Here is a 19,126-nt window from a genome sequence, read left to right as displayed (position 1 = left end):
AGTACAGATTTTGGAATTTTCATTTAAGTTCCAGGATATATCCATGGTAAACCTAGTGATAGAAAAGACTCTTTTGAGAGGATATGGGTTTTCCCCAAATGGAGGTCATCAAATAAATCCTGAATGAGCATATAAAAATTATGTTATACAATAATCATAAAACCCTAGATCTGAAGATCAAAGAGACTTAAAAGACATCTAAACAAACCTAATTTTTATGGATGAAGAGACTGAGGCCCACAAAGTGCTATGTTAATACATGTTTAACAATTGGTTTCCCTCTCCTACTCTGAGTTTCCCCCATTCCCCTCCACCCCTACCATGTATACATAATGCATTTTTAAAAATTTAATCTGAATTATTAATCTTTTCTTCATCACTTAATAAAGCAGTAGATCAAACCATGATTTGTAGTATTTTCTGATTTCTGAGTGTAAGTGCTTACATTAAAAAAAAATTAATAACCATTTCTCAGGCTGAAACTGGTTCCAGCACACTCTACCTGAAGGTTCTGAGCTTCTCAAGGTCACTTAGAGTATAAGTGGCTAAGACAAGATTTGGAGCGACATCTTGCAACTTCAGAACCATAGCTCTTTCTACTGTTATATTCCCTTCAAAATAGGGATTATTTTAAGGGACTGATTGGATGAGGTAGTCTCTGGTATCACACCCAATGATTAGATTCTGTGATTGTCTAGTTGTGTCTGCTTTAATACATTGTTCATTGTATAGGAAGATGACCCACCATTAGCATAGCCAGAGAATACCATTAAGTTACACAGGGAATGGAAAATATATTGGAGTCGAGGAGACCAGAGTTCAAAATCCCATCTCAGATACTTGTTAATTGTGTGATTGTATTTCCTCATCTTGTTGCAGGGGTTTCTGATAAGAAATTCAATATGAAAATTGTCATCAATATCCACTACTGGAAAAACAACTCAAAAGGTATCATACTGCACACTCATCCTTGAAATGCATCAGAAATTCAGAATAATTGTGCCCAGAACTACCCTCTGGTTCCTTATTTGCAAAATGGAGGGATTAGACTTGAAAGTCCCTTCATCTCTACATCTAGGATCCATTTCCTTCATCATTTTGATATTTATAATAGCAGTTCTATAGGACAATAAAGGGCATTCTTGAAAAAGGAAATAAATAGGTTACAGAAGGACATTATACACACAAAGGGAAAAAGAATGGAAGAAAAACACTCATCTGAATGTTTATGATTTAGGGGAAAATAAGAGGATGATTATCCATCAGTATTTAAACTTTAGGTAATTTTTAATACCATTTTAAAGTTGGACTTCCAACTTGATGAGCTATTCCTCTGTGTGCACATCCATTTTTAGCATAGAGTCCCTGAGTTGATTCATCTCAGCATAATCACTTTGAATTTCTGATGCACTCTAAGGATGAGTGAGCAGTATGATGCCCTTTGAGATATTTTTTCCAGGAGTAGAGAATGATGATAATTTTCATATTCAATCTCTTATTAGGGCCTCTGCTACTAGTTGGAGAAGCACCACCTTTGGAATTGGCACAGAGTTCAGTTAATTGACTCAAATAGGGATTTTATCTAGGTTTAGAGGCTCATTAACCACACTAAGTCAATACAATAGAAAGACTGGATCTTCCTTGATCAGTAACCCCATAAATATTAAAAAAAATACTGTCTTTTACACTTAAAAGCTTTTGACTAGCATTTTTTATCTGAAATAGATAAATCTCAATAATTTATTTTAGACATCTGTATATATTCTGTACAGATACACACATATGGGATGCTTAGGTAAAGATTAAAGATCAGAAAATATTATATTTTTCTTGTAATGAAAAAAAAGTTTAACAGTATACAGGCCTTGCAATTCCGAGAGAGAGAGAGAGAGAGAAAAAGAGAGAGAGAGAGAGAGAGAGAGAGATAAAGGGGGGGGGAAGAAAGAGATGGGGAAGTAAAGGAGTAAAGGGAGAAGGAGAGAGAGGGAGGAAGGGAGGGAGGGAGGAAAAAAGGGAAGGATGGAGAGGGAGGAAGAGGGAAGTTTGGAGGGAGGGAAGGAGAGGAAGATAGATTTTTAACTTTAAATTATGGAAAGGAGATTACATATCTGTTATTTCATCTGATCATTAAGTACTTCCAATATTCATAATACTGAATTGAGATATGAAATAGAATGATAAAAACAAAATAATCCCTGCTCCTTCAAGGTAACATTTTGTACTGAAAGAGGAGGAGAAAAAGAAGGGGATTATATATATAATTAAACATTATATGTATCTATATCTACATACATTTATCTATATATGTGGGTATACATATATCAATCAGGGATTGTAATGATGTTGTCAAAGAAAAATTATTAATCAGGAAATGGAATTTGTGTGTCAGGGGAAAGGGAGTACAGTTTATTTTGATGAAAATAACACTTGCAAGTATGAAATGGTACTAGAAATTAGAGTAGTAGCTAGTTTTTTTTTTTTGGGGGGGGTGGGTTATGATAGAAGCTTATGATTTTATATTTAAATGTAAAGATAAGAAGGAGCCATTGATGGTTTCTGAGGGAAGGGACTACCTGATCTGGTTTATGTTTTAGAATTATCAATTTGGCAGCTAAGTGGAAGATGGATTAAAGGAACCTGAAGTGTGGATACCAATTAGGAGACTGTTGCAGTAGTGCAGGTAGGAAGTAGAGATGATGCAAGCTAATGCAGATCCTGTATAAACAGAAGAAAAGACACCTATGCAATTGGAAATAAGGAGTTAGAATGTATGGCAACTTAATCAGTTATTAATCAGATATTGAGGGGTATTTAAGGGAGAGAAAAAATTAGGATGTTGTTGGTTGTAAACCTGGATGAAAGAATAATGATGCTCTTAATAGAAATGGGGAAGTTAAAAGGAGGAAATTGTTTGGAGGAAATACAAATTCTATCTTGTATTTGTTGCATTTGAAATGTCCATGGGATTTTGAAGTAGAGAACTAAAAGGCAATTTTTACATGGAAGATATATTCCAAAAAACCTACAATTGTTTCAGGATATCTTATCTGAATTCAAAGAATAAAAACAATCTCAGAACCACCCCATCCTCTTCCTTCTACTCCTCTTCCTCCTTTCTTCTCTTCCCCATCTCCCTCCCCCTTTTCCTCCCTTTCTTCCTCATCTTTCTTCTTTCCCTTCTTCTCCTCTTCTGAAAGACTTGAGTTATTCATTCTAAATCATTACCAAACTGTTGTCCTCTTACTCTGGACTCCCCCCTCCTCCAGGAGTGACCTAGTCATTTGAGACATGAGAAACACAACGCAGATGGCTGAGGTCACTATAGTTTGGTTTGTTCCCTAGATTTGATTGATTTCATGTCAGACATTTTTGGAGTCCAATGAGTTTCAAAGACAACTCAGAGCCTCTATAATCTAGCTTACATATCATCATCAATATCAAATACTTTCAAGGCAATCCAACCCATATTTACCCCTTTCATTTCTGACCCAATCAAATTAAAATTTGATGGTAAACAGTCTGATAGTGTTCTCTACTTTAGTTCCCCATTAAGAGTTCAACATCTCTGAAGAGGAACTGTATCCTATTGTTCTCTTGTAACATCAACTAAAGTAGAGTATAGCTAAAGAGATGTCTCCCTATGCAAATGAAGAATGAGTGAATAAATAAATAAATTGCTTTTTGTTATTGTTAGTGACTATAGGCAGCCCAGAGACTCCCAGTGTTTGAGCAAGGTTACTTGTGGCTCTCCGTGTGAAACTACTTTTGGGGGCATTTTGCTGAGTTGGAACTTAAATCCACAGCATCTCTGGTGCTTAGTATATTGGAAAGAGCACTGAATTTGGAGTAAGAACACCTGGAGAATTCTAACAAACCTATGCGATATGAAGCAAATCAGTAAAACTTTCTGAATTTCCGATTCCTCATTTGGCTTATGAAGGTGTTAATCCCAGATCATAAAGGGTTCTTTCAGCTTCTATGTTTCTAAAATCGACAACTCTGAAATATGCAGCCCTTCTGTGTCAAAACAAAATTTGGATTTTTCCTCTCAAGAGAGAACTGATCAGTAGTTTGGGCAACTGCAATAACTACAGAGATGATGGTACTGAATTGGCTCCGGGCATGTTTTCTAGTATTTGGAATTGGGTACCCTGACTTTATATAACTAATGCATGATTTCTGCCCAAAATAGAAGTGTCCCTTGAGATGCCTCCTCCCTTTTCTCTAGCACTACTAAACTGTCTGCCATTTATTAAAGGTCCTGAAAAGGAGTTTCAATTTCCAAACTTCTCAAGGAGGCTCTGGGGGGGTGTCATTCACTGCACCACTGATCTCTGGACCAGCACAAATTGAATTCCATGCATGCATGCTTATCTATCTTTGACAGCCCCTGAGAGCAGTGACTCTTCCAGGGCTTTCAAGGATGCTGTTACTAGACCACCCCACTGATTGCCTATTACTCCCCTTCCTCTTCCACCTGGACTGCCTCTCCAGCCAAGGCTTCCTGCAGAGTACCTGCAAGCCCTGAGCCCTGCTGACAGAAGCTTTCCTTAGTGAATGCCAAAATCCTAAAATTGTTTATAGGAGAGTCTCCAGAAATGGAAAGCTGCTATGTGCTGCATAATAATACATTTTAATATAGGCTTAGGCTGTGCCCAAAGACCTCTGGGTGCATGCTAGACCTAATCAAAAGTCACTGGATACAAAATTAGGCTCAGCAGATACTGTATTCCAACAATTTCAGGAAGCTAAAACAATCCTATCTTCCAAATAGCAGTACCGAAAGGGAAATCCAGCCCACTCTTAATTTAAACCTGCCTTTTTTTTTGAAGGGCAACAGGCAAGGCACGGGATGCTTGGATTTTCTTTGTTGTCAGTGACAGTAAGTTAATAAAGATCTGTAGATTTGGGGCCATCAGGGTTTTTAAAGATTGTCTATTCTACCTATTTTTAGGAAATTAAATGAAGATAGAGACAATGGCAGGAAAAAAAAAAAAAACTAGCTTAAGGTCATAGAGATAGGAAAGAGTAGCCACAGGAATTGAGTCCAAAACTCTTTCCACCATGCTACACTTACCTTCATTATGTAAAGTGACAACACCATGTGCAGCACAAGAACTGGTCACCTGTTGGGACCCTAGATTTGAAATATCTTTTGGAAGAATTCATTCTGTGATGAATGGCTAGTCAACAAATTTCTGCACACATATTCATGAAGGTAGACCTATCTATCTATCTATTATCTATCTATCTATCTATCTATCTATCTATCTATCTATCTATCATCTATCAATCATCTATCTACCTATCTATCTATCTACCTAACATCTATCTATCAATCATCTATCTATCTATCATCTATCTATCTACCTATCATCTATCTATCTATCAATCATCTATCTATCTACCTATCATCTATCTATCTATCAATCATCTATCTACCTATCTATCTATCTATCTATCTACCTAACATCTATCTATCAATCATCTATCTATCTATCATCTATCTATCATCTATCTATCAATCATCTATCTATCTACCTATCATCTATCTATCTATCAATCATCTATCTATCATCTATCTATCAATCATCTATCTATCTACCTATCATCTATCTATCAATCATCTATCTATCTATCTATCATTCCTCTTTATCTCTACACATTTACATATATATATATACATAGCAATACATAGCATAATTTCTGGCACACAGTAAATACTACATATTTTTATCATTATTATCATTAAATGTGGACATATAAACTAGAAATACATTGCAATGTACAAGTGTATACATGCACATAAATGTAAAGTATATATGTGTATACACACACACACACACACACACACACAAATAGAGTGAGAGATAGTTAGCCTGCACTCAGAATGATAAAAAGGATGAATATCCAAGCAGCTATTCCCTCAAAAGTATTGTGTTGAACTTCAATGTCAATAACTCAGGTCTTGACTTTTTGCTTTTCAATCAAATGCTTTATGGAATCTTGTACATATTACCATGTTGGCTTATTTGCAGTGGTTCTTGATGAGGCAATTGGGGTTAAGTGATTTGCCCAGGGTCACACATCTAGGAGGTATTAAGTATCGAGGCTAGAAGTCCTCCTGACTTCAGGGCTGGTGCTCTAGCCACTGCACCATTCAGCTGCCCCAGTTCTCAAACTTAAAAAAAAAAAAAAATTACAACACATTGCTATTGTCTGTAAATAGAAGAGCTGCACATTGTGGGAGAGTGGGAAGGCTCCTCCATGTTCATGTGATTGCAAATCTAAGTTTTATGCAGTTCTTGGGAGACTCACACAAGCTCATGCTGCTACTGAAAGTGTAAATACCATAGAATTAGTGGCTTGCAACCCCCAAGTCTTATAAACACTTGAGTACTGTGCCATTCCTTTGAGAACCATGATTCTAAGGGAGGTTATAGAAGCTATCCTGCCTGAATAAATCCCTAGGTATAGCTTTTTTTTTTTTTTTTTTTGGGGGGGGGAGGGAAGGAAACATTCATGGAAACACAAAAGAAATGTTATTTCATTGGGGGTGGTGGAAGATAGACATGAAGTCCTAGTTATTGAGGACTTTGAAGCTGGTGGATCTTAATAATTCAAGAGTTTTGAGCAGCAAGCAAACAAAACTGAGGGCGTTCATGCTATCTGATACAAATATACTGAACCCAGGAGTAGAGGAACTATCAGGCTGTCAAAGGAGAGGTAAACTGGCACAGGTGAGAACAATGGAGCAGGTAATGTAGTGACGGCCATCAGCAATGGCCACAAGTAGTTACTGTATTTCTATTGTGGATGAGATAGGGAGATGTGATCTCAAAAAAAAAAGTGTGGGGGGTTTCCCATAAGAAACTGTTGTAATCCATAATTCATGTGCTCTGGCTTATTCTCTACCCAGATTATTATCAACTCTCTGGTTTTCTTCTTGCTTTTCTCCTGAGCTCTGGTCCACTTCACCTAACTGCTCTGGTTTTTGTGTTTCAGAATGGAGAACTGTTAATATTTTTGCCCCACTGAGATGTCCAAACCACTGTTTCTACATCATCCTGACTGCATGATCCTGTCCTCTAGGCTCCACCTCTTACCTGGGTTACCGTTTAAATACTTTGGGTCTCTAGGCCTTACATTCATAAATCTTCAACATTTCTAGACTACCCGGACTTTCATTCTGCTTTCCCAGCTATCTTAAATCTATGCTGACAGATGGATATCTCTCCCTATCCTCCATCACTCCATGTCTACTTTTTATCTCTGGGGACAATAAACAAATCAGTACAGTGGTAACTTAGAATTTGTTTGCTTCGAAACTCATCAAATTTGGTATTTGACATGTTTGAGTGAGAAAAAAATGGCTTCAGCACTTGACACTTGCTCAAACCCTCATTGCACTTGGTTGTAGAGATATGAAGTTATCTGGGCAATCTGCCCAGCCCTGCCACTAGTATTGCCCTTGGCCCTGGCAGCTCCTCCCCCAAAAGTGGTGATGGTGAGGACTGTCAGGTTGGAGCCCACAATGCTGAGGTTGTGCCAGTGGACAGACAGGTGCACGGGCTGATTCCTCAAACAGTAATACTGGCAAGGGCATGGAGAGATGGGTGTGCTCAGCAGGAGGAGCAGCAGTGGGTAGGAGCACAGGTGGCAATGGTGGCAGAGAACCCAGGCCTCCTGACATCCCTGAGCCCCAGCCTTTGGCCAGAGCACTAGGTGATGGAGGGAGCTAAACCATAGCTCCACACCCAGAGTCCCCATCCTTCCCCCAAGGAAGCTTGGATAGCATGGGGTGGGGAAAAGTATAAAGATCAAAATTCCACTTAGATAGTGAGCTGGGGCTAGAAAGGAAGAGCTGGGCTGGGCTGAGGTGGGTTGGCTTGTTTTTCACAGTTGGAAGGCCCACTTGCCCATTTGGAAAATTGGATGGAAAGGGATGGTTTAGGCTGCAGACAGGAGGTGTATTACTTATGGGGAAAACTCATTCAGTACTTGTTTTCACCACTTGTAGTGTCTTCTGGAACCAATTAATAAGTACTGAGGTACCAATTACCATGTAAAAAATGGCAATTGGTTCCAGCCAATGGAAATATACAGTACAAATTTAAATAATGCAAATACTTCCCAGGATTCATCTTCTATTCTAATAAAAACCTTGCAGTGTATACTGTCTTATATTAGTATATAGACTCCTTCAAGTCAAGCACTATCTAGTTTTTTAAATATTTTCATCCTCCTTACTTGGCATAGCTTCTAGAATATATAATAAGCATTTTTAGTAAATGGTTTTAAGACATTAATTCTTATTTTCCAGAAATTGATAAACCTGCTAATTTTTCTAAACTTGTTCTCTGAGAATATTTTTTTAAAAAGGGGATTCTGCATATTATATTTGTGATATGGTCATTTAAGTACAGTTCTACCTAAACCATAAAAGAACGAAGACTATTTCTCAGGTTTCTTCCCAGCTCAACAATTCTATCAGTAATTTAAAAGGAAGGCAACATGGTATAGTGGAGAGTACTAGACTAGGACTGAATTTAAATTCTAATAACAGATGACATTTATATGTCATACTTTAAAATACTTCTCAGAGAATTCTGGGAAGATGGCCGAGGTCAGAAAATTACAAACTCTCCATATTTTTCCCTATAGACAAAATAAAATTGCACCTCAGGGCAAATATAGATGGGTGAAAAATAAGATTTTGGGCAGAATAGGGATCCTCCTGGAATCACCAGAGAAAAATGGAAGAAAGGGAGATTTGCCCCATATAAAGTATAAATACCTTCAGGTCAGCTCTGCTGAAACAGCAAGGAGAGCTTTTGGTTTAATTGGGTCGGGAGGTATCCTCAGTCTACAGGTATACAGGAATTTTCACTTCTTGGGCAGTGTAGAGAGATGGAGGGTTGAGCCCTGGAAGCAGTGTCAGTTGGACTTCTGAGATACTGCCCTGGGTGAGAAGGAACCAGCACACTCCTAGTGTGCTGCAAAAGCAGTGGGTGAGGGATGCTGATGGCTGCAAGCACTTAGGGAAGGGTGAAGTTCTTGGTTTTGGGTTCCGGGCCAGAGGGAAGAACTGAAGCAAAGCCAGGAGCACCATTCCTCTCCCTCCAATTAGAGGTTATCACACTAACAAGCTCATATTAAAAAAAATAACAAAACACAACCAACAACACAAAATGAACCAGCAAAGGAGAAAGAACCCAGTCACAGAAAGTTACTATATGAAAAGAGAAGACTGGAGTTCATCTTCAGTGGAGAGTACTCCTATCCCAAAAAATAACATTAAATGTCTATCTACCCAGAAAGAATTTATATAACTTAAAAATCAAATAAAAGATCAAAAAACAAAAAACAAAAACCAAGAAAAATGAGATAATGAAAAAGCCAACCAATTAGAAAAGGAGATCCAGACTGTTAAGGAAGAAAATGACTCTGAAAATTAGAATTGGACAAGGGGATGAGACCAAAAAATAATAACAAATATATATATATATATATACATATATATATATATATATATATATATATATATATATATATATATATATATATATATAAAGAATGAAGAAAATAGAAGAATGCAAAGAACGCACTTTATTTGATTCTTAAAATAACACTGTGAGCTAAATGCTTTCATTATCCTTGCTTTTGTAGATCAGGCAGCTGACAGCCAAAGACTTTAGGTTATTTGGCTCAGATCACACACTTAGTAAGTGTGTGAGACACAATTATAATCCAGGCCTTCTGGAATGCAGTTCTCGTGCTCTAGTCATTAAGCCATGGCACAGCATAGGTATGTCCCTTCATTTTTAGATGTCATCAGTCTTCTCTGGAAAATGACTTGATTGAACTAGATGGCCTCTCAGGTCATTTTCAGCTCTAATAATCTATGAATACATAACATCTCTTCTCTTTGAGCAAGTCAGTCTCTGGATGGATATGTTAAGACCTGGGTCTTTGTCTTTTAATTTAAAAGAAAGAAAAGAAAAAGAAACTTCTCTTGGAATTTCAGAAAGAACTGATCAGGGCTGTTTGACTTTTACATGAGTGAACATTTGGCTCTTCAAGTTTTCCTTTGGTAGTAAATTTTGCTTGTGCTGACAGCAAAAATAATTGCTGTGCAGAAAGTCTAACTCTATTTTCTTCCTCCATTCTTTCTTTTTAACAGGGTAAGCATTCTTAGACAACTTAGTTTCATTGAAAAAAAAAACCTCTCTGTGCAGAGAGAAAAGAATTCTAATGTCAAAAAGTGAAGAAGTAAATGGGTCACAGTAGAAAGATGATTGGCTAATTTTGGATTAATCTTGGGGTTTTAGAAATAATATAAACATATCATTTTATTTTATGAAAGAACAGGATTTTGAATACTTTGTGAAGCAATAATATCAATGTGAAGAGTGATTTCCTTATTTTATATAATTAACTATTGTTGTGTCCTGCTTTCTAGAGCCCCCAAGTTGGAGTGACAAAATGTACCCTGCTTTTTAGAGCCCTCACACTGGGGTGATAAAAATATACCTTTCTAGTGGAGAAGTGATGAGGCAGAACTCCCAAGGATGGTGGAAAAATGGAGTCCATTTATTCCCAGTTCTTTCCCCTTTTTATATCATCATACCCTTATATAACAAAAACAACACTGGGCATGTGCCCAGTATATACTGCGCATGTGGGACCACATAAACAACTTGCTATTGTACGTAGTTTGCCACCTGGTATCATTCTGCTTCAATCACAAAACAGTTGTTACCACCCCTTGACTTCTCAGGAGGGCTGAGAGCCCTTAGGGGAAGTGGGGAGCAGAACTAGACATTGTCAGCAGGTTCCCTCTGGGTTGAAAGGTCTTATATCTCACCCAGAGTTCTCCCACTGTCTGTGACCCTCTACAAACTAGTAATGTCCTGAAACTACTTTCTCTATCATCACCAACCATCTATCCATTGATAAATACAATGTTTTTTCTCAGTAATAAAATCCTTCTTGAACCTCTTTATAGTTTTGGACACTGTAAATCCTTGAACATTCTATTTCCTTGGTTTCCATCTCACTATTTTGTTCTTTTAGTTCCTCATTTAATCCTACCTATAACTCTTAAAGTTATTTTCCTAAGTCATAGGTAGGTTCTCCTAAAGCATATATCCATATTATTAGCCCCCAAGACACTAGTCATAAGAATGAATTTTATGAAGAGAAAAACACCACTAACACCACAATTATCACCAGCACCAACCATAAAGTCTTCCATTTAAAGTCCACTTCTTAAAAAGTAATTTCCATCTTATCTTTCTGCCTTTCTTACATTTCCCTCCCCTGTATACATTCTATGGTCTAGTCATACTGACCAAAGCACGTGGTATTTTAGTCTATGTCTAAATAATATGCTTTTGTATTGAATGTCTCTTACATCTAGAACGCTCTTCTATCCTTATCTTTACCCTGAATTGCTGGTTTCTTTCAAGACTCGGCTCACCTTCTACATGAGGACTTCTCATTATCTCTTAGTATCTCTACCTCCAAGATTAGCTTGTTTCTGCTTTATATGGATCTTGTATAACTATGTATGTGTGTCTGTATATACTTCCAAATATGTATATATACCAATTGGTATGAATTAGTCAACTAGACTTAAATTAGTTTTTAAAAAGGATATATAAAGTATGATTATATAATAAGAAAATTTGGTGCAAAAGACACCAACTGAAATTTGTGACAGAACTCTCCCATAAGAACTCAGGGAAAGTGGACTCAACTTTAAAGCATATGTGAAAAAGAAGACAATTCATACCTTTTGGGAGTCCTCTTGCTGGGGTCCCCAAATGTTCCTCATAAAATTAGTGTAGCTTTCCCCTTGTTTCCTTGTAAAATTCTGAAACTGTCTTTTTTTTTTTTTTTTTTTGTATGTCAAGTTTGTCTTTGTCTTTGACTCTTCAAATAGATATTGCCTCTAGGTGCTACTGTTCTGAAGCTGTTAAGATGCTTATCAGTTCTCTAAACCATCTATCCTTCCAAATATCACAAGAGTATCCTCTTGCAAATAAAGAGAAAAATCATAGATACTCTCTTCGAATAATCAAAACTGATTTCCTAGCAAAGACTTTATTGGGACTACTTCCACCACTTACTGCTAGAGAGACCATAAAATTACCAAATACAAACTAGTTTTTCGTAGTTTGTCTTATTTATACATATCTCACAGAATATGACTGAGCTTCCCTAAACAACCTTAATGTGCCTCTTGTTGTATTTAATTGAAATATCCTTGATTGATTTATTCATTCAATAGAAGCATTTTTAGTTATTTTTAAGAGGAGGTGGGATGATTGATTCAATTGATTACCACATTTACATATGTATGTGTCCTCACCCTATTAGTATGCAAATTTCTAGAGGTCAGGGAGTTTTTCACTTTTGCCTTTATAGCTCTAGCACCTAGCTGCCATTAACCACATAATGGTATATACTTGATTTGTATATATACACAACCACATACATACATATATATGCATATACATTAATATACATATAAATGCAGACATTTACAATATGTATTATTAATAATAAATGCTTGTTGAATTCAATTACGCATCATTCATTTAAAAATGTAGGTGATAAAAGTACAACACTTTCAAGGCATTTTTGATAAGAAGGGTATCAATAACATTGATTTGCATTATAAATGGAAGCATTGATTATCATTAATTAAATGAAACTTAGCTATTGATCAAAGGAATAAAATACAAAGGTTAGTGACTTAATCAAGGTCATCAAGAAAATAGCATCTTAGAATTGTTCTAAATTGCACTTCTCTATACTAACTCTTCTATCATGTTTAAAATGTTTCTGCAGCGTCACTACTTTATACTTCAAATTTTGTTCCTATTTGAGACAGTCTATATATGCCAAACTCATATTTTGTACTAAAGAACTTGTTTTTTGAGCTTGAAATAAATAGCAAAATGATTGTATTTAAAAAAATATCTTAAAGCATTCCAGTTTTCATTGTTCCAATTTCATAGATAAAGAAACTAAATATCAGAAGCAAAGTGATATAAGCACAGTCACCTAACTAGATCAGAAACAGAATTCAAATTCATGTCTCCTGAAGTTATATCAAATGTTCTAGTCTATTCTTCAAGGAAAAAATAGAGGTCCCCGGGACATAGCACATAGATAGAATCAGAAAAATAAAATAACAATACAAACAGCATCAATAATAGTTTCTGTTGCACTTTAAAGTTTGCTAAGAATTTCAGAAATTGTTAATCCTTTGTTTTGAGGAAGACCAATGTGCCTTAATTGGATATAGATGCAGAGTCATCAGTCTCACTTTGTCTTCCAGAATCATCCAAGTCCAGTAAATTTTAAATCTAAAATCAATTTTAGAAGTTAAATCGATTGGCAATGGTCAGGTTGCCATAGATGACCTTGCTGTTCTTGCTCTTTGACCAAGCTCTAAGTGTTCTACTGATCCTGCTTCAGTTGCCTTCATCTTTGGAACAGATTATTCTCATCTGCCCATATTACGGGTGGAAGTTTTCACACGCTTGGGGTAGATATCCCCCTAACTCATCAATAGAGTTGAGGCTTATCTATTACCCTCAATTTGGATTAGCAGATCTTCCAAGACAGATTTACCAGGGTATGGCAGCTGGACATTCTACAGCTAATCCTGGGAGATAGGGGATATTATTATCTTAATTTTAAAAATGAGGAAAACAGGTTAAACTTGCCCAGGATTACACAGATAATTATTGTTTGATAGGGAATTGAATTTGGATCTTCCTGACTCCACCAATATTCTATCCAATCTACCGCTAAGAAAAGAAGGAATAAAATAATATCCAGTATTCTGTTATCCAGGGTCTTTGCAAAGACCAGCTTCTATAAATTCTGCATTGAGGAACTAAAAAGCAAATGTAGGGTAGATTAGCCAAAGAAAGCATAATCCCAAGCAAGACTGGGGTACATGGGAGAGACCTGAGTAATAAGAAAAATCATTTATAAATTGATTCTGGAAAGGATTTTAAGACTGGTTCCTTGCTACTGATGACATTATCATGTGTTACATGAGCTCTAGCATAGTAAAATGGACAGAATATTGTATTCACAATTAGGAAGCTTTGGTTCAATCTTACTTGGTAGTTATGTGCTCACATGAAGTCAAATTCTTTGAGACTCATGGAAAGATGTATTGCTAGTTCCAGTACTAAAATGATCACAATGTTATTAAATAAATAAATGTATTCAATAGAAAAGCATTCATTAACTACTTAATATATTCTATCACTATGCTAAATATTGCAGATTCAAATAAAAAAAGCAAACATAGTCCCTGGCTTTATTAAACTTACATTGTAATGGGGGAGACAACATGTAAAGAAGACTAAAGGTCATAGTAGTATTTTTTGCTTTGGAAATTACAATGATGGTGAGTAGGAGGAATAGCTCTTTCCAGGTTTAATGGCAATCATGAGCAAAGAAAACTCAGAAAACTTTAGAGTGCTTTGCAATTGGGAGTCATAATTTGTAAGAATACTCACTTAACCTATATATATATAAATGCCTACTATATGCCAGATAGAAAAAGAGACAAAAATTAGTTCTTACCCTTAAAAACCTTATATTCCAAAGATGTCTTAGTTGTATATTATCTGTATCCCCACATTTCTTCATTCTGTAACAAAGATTAGGTGTACATGACTGCTGTAAGCTATATTGCAAGTATAGGTATTGTAGGATAAATTGGTATAAAGACCAGACCACAAGGACTACCCCTTTAAATGATGCTAATAAAAAGCCCAGGATAGCTCTTAGAAAAGCAAAGCATTTGACTCTATTTTCTTGCTTGAAGCACAAAGACTTTTTTTTTCCTTCTTAACAATTTTGCTGTGAACTGTTCTGTTGTACAACAAAAAGCCAGAAAAATGCTTATGAAGTTTGAAATGTTGGGATAGCTTTTAAATTTCAATAGGAATACATAAATTTTTTTTGACTTCTGAGTCTATACCTCTTTGCCTTATTCTTTGAAAAAAAGAATGTAGAATGTTTTGAATATAGAATATTTTGACATATGTTGAATATAGAAAAAAGGATACTTTTGAACATGGAAAAAATCGACTATGTTAGGTTATCTCCTTTAACAGCATTATTAATGCCAATTATAAAGCCCTCTAAAATAGTACTCCTTGATGCTTCTCTCTCTGGCAGGGAAGTGATATAGATTCTTGGAAGCTATGCCTGTAAAAGATAAACTTTGACAAATTCTACCAAGTCACACAGACTTTTGAACATGAGCTCAGCAACATACCATTACCCACAAATATCTGCTATTGGATTATAAATTTTTACAGACATCACTAGAAGACTGTTCTCTAGGTAATAAATTACTATGTTGACCCTTAAAACAAATAAAAATGCAGAATGGGACCATGAAATTCTCTTTTTTGGCAGATTAATGGAAAAGAGGCAAAAAAAGGTCTAAGTGACATAATTAATAAACTATTCACAAATATTGATTAAAATTGTTGGTACTGATTATATATACAATCTTTGACAGGCAAAGGTGACACAGTCCTGAATAATATCACTTGTGCTGACATACTCACTATAAATTAAACTAGATGGCATATAGAAATAGCAGATAAATGTCAGCATGTTTCAAAGAAACAAATATTTCATAATAAAAAAATTAAAATAATTACTGATGTCGGTCTTATCAAGTATCCAAAAGCACCACTAGGTGCCAGATACAGTGCTATAGATAGTACATATTTAAAAAATATTGTTTGAATTTAATCAATGGTAAAAGAGATTTAAGAATCCAGGCAAAATTGCAGAAAATTATTGGTAATTTAGTTGAACTAAACTCTGGCTACAAAATTTGAAATGTTCAGCCAAAATTGAAAAAACCTGGATATTTCTAAATAGCTAAATGAAGCAATTTTGTAGACCAGATATCAGAATGATCAACAATTTTCCTTTTTCTCTTGATAGATATTTTACATTATCTACTTGGCTTTTCATCATCATAAAATCTATAAGTTTTGTCTAATGTTTTGTTTTAAGATTCTCAGTTATTCATCTTAAAGATAGATGGGACTTCAGAGTTTCCCCTGGGCTGAAAGTGCAGAGAGTTAATGACTGAGATATTTCCCTTTTTTAAAATCTCCAGTTGTCCACTTCTGCAGTTGATGTTTTGGACCAAAGTGTACAATTTTACGTTTATATAAATTGTTTCATCTTACTATATTCATTCATTAAACTATCATTCCAACTTGATAATCCTTTGATAAGAATAAATATTTTAATGTCTTGCAAAGGAAATAATAGCACTGATAGAATTACAAATAATTTGATATTTGTTTTTTTTTCCTTTATCTTCCTTTCCTCCTCCTCTTCCTCCTCCTCTTCCTCTTTCTCCTCCTCTTCTTCCTCTTTCTCTTGTTGTTTTTCTTCTTGTTTTCACTCTCTCTTTCTCATTCTTTCTCTCTTTTCCTCTCATCTCTGTATCTTTCTGTTTTTTTGTTTGTTTTTGTTTTTGTTCTCCCTGCTTCTCATCTTAGACTACTGATAAAAGGAAAAAGGTTTTTTTTTTGGCTGATGGGAAAGATGATTTATAAAAAGCAGCCATTATCTACAAGTTTTGGTGGTTAACGAAAATTTGGGATCCAAGAGACCATCCTATGTTCATAATTACATAGGAACATTTGAGCATAATAACCTTTTAAGAGAGACCCAAACCCCAGCTAGAAGTGTCTAAAATTCCAGAATTATTAGTAAATTGTTTATGATCACACTAAGCACTACCTGTGAATTAAGTCAGGATCATTGTTCTGTTGATTTTAGAGCAGAAGGACACATTTGGCACAGCTACCTGGGGCATGATTGTGTCGAATATAATGAAGAGGTAAAGGAAAAACACATGCAATCTAATGGAGGTAATCCTCACACATTATGAGCTGTGTGAGTCTAGTCAAGTTATTTAATTTCTATGTGACTCAGTTTCCTCCTATGTTAAATAAGAATGATACTATCACCTATCTCCCAAGGTTACAGTGAGGGTAAAATGAAATATTTGTAAAGCACTTTGTAAAATTAAAAATACTATGCAAATGCTATTACTGTTTTTATTTATTCCTGTATTTGTAACTAAAATGTCAAATTGGTATCTGGTCAGTATAATATGAAAATCAATAAAAAATATCAGTTTACATGCCAATGCCTTTTACCATAGGAATATCCTCCATATCATGGACTATTCCCATCTCCCTCTGTTTTTCCAGTTTCATTGGATCTTCTCATTTGGTGTAGTGCAAAGAGCATTTAATTTTGAGATAAATGACCTAGGTTAGTACCTAATAGACTATCAAATCCTAGATCAGATTCTATTATTCATTTCCTAACCGAGTCACTTTCCTCACCTCACAATTCTCTTGAAGTTTCTTCCACGTTATTTAGAAAGGGACTGGGATCAAAGTATGATCTAAAAACTACCTGTTCCTTTGAACGAAATTATACAATCTTAACAAAGTCAGAAGGAAAAACCCCTTTTTCCTTCAAGACTCGTCACAAGTGTCGACACCCTCTCCAATCTATTAAACTACTTCTTTAAGAAAATCTTCAAAACAAAAACAAAAACAAAAGTCATTTAGAATCAGTTTTTGCATATATATTCTATGGGATGAAAACTAGCCTCAGAAACAAACAGGAGGCCCTGTAATCGGCTGACATAGCTTGTATATCATCTCCTTCCCTCATACAAGTCTCTTAACTTCTTATAAATTTCATCCAGAGAAAGCACTGATAATTAGAAGAATATATAGGATAATTTTACATATAAGCATATAATATATATCTACATATTTATTCATATATAAAATGTATACATATAACGTGAGTGTGTGTGTGTTTAATGGAAACCATCTATAGAGTAAGAGGGACATTGGGGAAGAAAAAAGGAAAAAAAGATATTTACATATATTTTTGTTGTATATTTGAAAGGAATAGCAACTTAATAGTAGATTTGCAGTTTCATGTGCAGTCATCTTTTTATTGTACTATGTTATAAAAATGATTGTTATAGAAATTAAAATAATTTTTAAAAACTTCATGAATTCATCATTTTAATGTTGGCCTAAATAAGTTAAGTGACTTGTCCAAAGTCATACAGCTAGAAGGTGTCTGAAGCTAGATTTGATATTGACTTCCTAACCCTAGCTCCGCTGTTCTGTCTACTGTGTTATTTAGCTACATTAGGGTCATAAAGACAAACAAGTAACAGTTCCTGCCTTAGAGGATCTTATATTTTAAGAAGGGATTTAAACAGCATCTAAGAAAATAAATAAATAAATACATTTGTGCCAAGTAAATACATTACAATTTTGGTGTAGAAGAGGGTATTAAGAACTGGAAAGCTTAAGTGGGAATTCCTGAGCTGACTCTTGATTGGAGCTGGTTTTTTTTTTTTTTTTTTTTTGAACATTGTACAAATACTTCTATAACATAAAGGCTATTTATTTTCTAAGCCCTTATTCTCGTACCATTCCTATTCTTTTTCAATCATGTATGTACTAGACAATGTATATAATTCCACTCTTCAAAAACAAATTCCAGATATATAAAAGTTTTGAGGTAAAACTAACACATTATCCAAAAGGAGAAAAAAAAAAGTATGATTTATAGTTCTGAAACAAAACAGATGAAACAATGAAATATTTTGTAAAGGAACTCGGTTTGCAGTATAATTTGTATGCTTTTATTCATGAACACAGAAGGAAAGCTATTAAAAATGCAAAATGAGTTTGTTTTCCTTTCTTTTCAAACAACCCCTAATTCTTTGCATCAGCATATTGATTTTTTTTTCTTGATGGGTCTCTCTGATAGCAATCCCAAACTCAATAAGCCAGGAGCTAAGTAAACAGCAAGAAAATGAATTGTTTCACCAGAACCTTTTTCTTAATATTGACTTCTGAGATAAAAGTTCAACTATATGAAAACAAAATAATCTATTGGAGGTGCCTGGATCTGATGGAAGATGTAATTAGCCATATTGCTAGTTGGCAGGTCATAATACCCAATAGAATTCAGGAAACACTTAAAAAATTAAAGTCTGTTT

Source organism: Antechinus flavipes, chromosome 6, assembly GCF_016432865.1.
Source record: "Antechinus flavipes isolate AdamAnt ecotype Samford, QLD, Australia chromosome 6, AdamAnt_v2, whole genome shotgun sequence".
Classification (NCBI taxonomy): Eukaryota; Metazoa; Chordata; class Mammalia; order Dasyuromorphia; family Dasyuridae; genus Antechinus; species Antechinus flavipes.
The sequence above is the reverse complement of the archived record's forward strand: the minus strand, read 5'-3'. Positions refer to the sequence as shown.